Source organism: Prunus avium, unplaced genomic scaffold (genome assembly GCF_965620075.1).
Source record: "Prunus avium unplaced genomic scaffold, drPruAviu1.hap1.1 HAP1_SCAFFOLD_19, whole genome shotgun sequence".
Lineage (NCBI taxonomy): Eukaryota > Viridiplantae > Streptophyta > Magnoliopsida > Rosales > Rosaceae > Prunus > Prunus avium.
Window position 1 is genome coordinate 597,501 of NW_028276879.1, and position 2,500 is coordinate 600,000.

The window sequence follows — 2,500 nt, forward strand, 5'->3', positions numbered from 1 at the left end:
CTTCCCGGGGTTGGCATAGACATTCCCTCGCATGCAAAAGATTGTCGATGCGAAAGATTATCTATGCCAACCCCGGGAAGCACACCATTCACACACTCCCGACCGGTGTGGTGTGGCGGTGATTGGATAGTTACGGATTGAGCACTTGCCAAGGATCAAAATGTGTCATTTAGAAGAAACATTTTCAAAAAGTTTTTAAAATCTTGTGGGTTTGCAACTCATAAGAGCGTCACTTTCAACGTCCCCGGTATTGGATTGAGTTTCTAAAAACAACCGTGCACACCGAGGTTAAACTTTACCAGCTCCACTCCGACTCGCCGCTCGCCCACAATTTGTTTGCAACGAAACATTTGTTTTTAATTTTGTTGGTTTGAAATTGTTTTGAAAAGGTTCTTTAAATCTAGTGGGTTTGCAACTCATAAGAGCGTCACTTTCAACGTCCCCGGCATTGGATTGAGTTTCTAAAAACAACCGTGCACACCGAGGTTAAACTTTACCGGCTCCACTCCGACTCGCCGCTCGCCCACTAGTCCGAAGGCAACAAAACATTTGTTTTTCATTTTGATGAAAATTTCTGTTTTTAAATCTTGTTGGTTTGAAATTGTTTTGAAAAGGTTCTTTAAATCTAGTGGGTTTGCAACTCATAAGAGCGTCACTTTCAACGTCCCCGGCATTGGATTGAGTTTCTAAAAACAACCGTGCACACCGAGGTTAAACTTTACCGGCTCCACTCCGACTCGCCGCTCGCCCACAAATCCGAAGGCAACAAAACATTTGTTTTTAATTTTGATGAAATTTTTTGAAAACATTGGCTTGGCAAGCCCCAATCCGCGACTATCCACCCACCGCCACCCCACACGGGTGGTTGTTGTTGAGAAATGAGGTTGTGGTCGACATGCCCGTGCATTTGAGAAGGAGTTCCTAGCACTCCATGCTCTCCCATGCCAAAAAAAAGCCTAGACAACCCCATTTCGCAACTTTCCACGCCTTTTTTTTCCTCCCTCACCCATGGCGGCGGCGTGGTGGCGGCGGCCGGATTCCGGCCACCACCGCCATGGGTGGCAGCCCCCCGACCCCGACACCAAACCCATAATACCGAGGCAACATATCGAGGCAACATGACATGGGTGTGGCGTGGGGGAAGGGGGCTGCAGCTAGGAAGGCATGGGCTGCCATGCATATGCAGGCAACACACACCCCCCTATATAGCATTTTATGCATTTAGCCCTTTGACAGGAAGAGACATCACCTATGCGCGAGGAGTCATAATGGGCTCTAAATAATTCAATACAAGGTATTTGGACGTGATTTTTTGCAGGGATACTAAGAAACATGCAATCTATGATGGGAAAAAGTTTCATAAATTTTTGAAGTCGGGAAGTATTTTTTATTATTTTTAGAAGTCGTAAAATTGAAAAAATCATTAAAACAAATCCGGGAGGAATTTTTTAGTTTTGTAAGTTGGAGAAGGTCCTAAAAATCATAGACTACTTATGGGGAGCTTATTGTGCGAGGAAATTTCAATAAAAACGGGGTTTGACAAGATTTGAAAAATTCTGTCGACATTTGAAAAAACCTGGAACCATGCTGCCGGCATGCTGCGCACATGCTGCGCGCAGGCTGCGCGCATGCTGCGCGCAGACTGCGCGCAGACTGCGCGCATGCCATGGCAGGACAAGTTTCGCTAGCCTCACTGTCGACAGATGCGCAAGCTGCGCGCACAGGCTGCGCGCATGCTGCGCACAGGCTGCGCGCATGCTGCGCACAGACTGCGCGCACGCTGCGCGCATGCCATGGCAGGACAAGTTTCGCTAGCCTCACTGTCGACAGATGCGCAAGCTGCACGCAAGCTCCGCGCACGCTGCGCACAGCCTGCGCGCATGTTGTGCGCAGGCTGCGCGCAGGCGCCGCGCATGCCATGGCAGGACAAGTTTCGCTAGCCTCACTGTCGACAGATGCGCAAGCTGCGCGCACAGGCTGCGCGCACGCCATGGCAGGACAACTTTCGCTAGCCTCACTGTCGACAGAATCAGCACGCTGCGCGCAAGCTGCGCGCGCGCATGGCAGGACAAGTTTCGAAAAATTCTGTCGACAGGCTGCCGGCATGGTGCGCGCACGCTGCCGGCATGCTGTGCGCACGCTGCCGACATGCTGTGCGCACGCTGCGCACAGGCTGCCGGCATGCTGCGCGCAGCCCATGGCAGGACAAGGTCCGAAAAAATCTGTCGACATTTTTACGCCGTGGTAGGCTTCCGCTTCGCGTCACTTTGTCGACATTCAAGCCTACCATTTGTATTGAATTTTTCAAACCTTGTCAAACCCCATTATTCAAATGTCGAAAAATTTTGTCGACATTTTTACGCCATGATAGGCTTCCGCTTCGCGTCACTTTGTCGGAATGCATCGCATGGCGAGGCAAGGCCACGGCATGCCAAGGCGAAGGCAACGCATGGCTTGAATGGCTTGGTCAAGGCCACATCATGGGCACGGCATGCCAAGG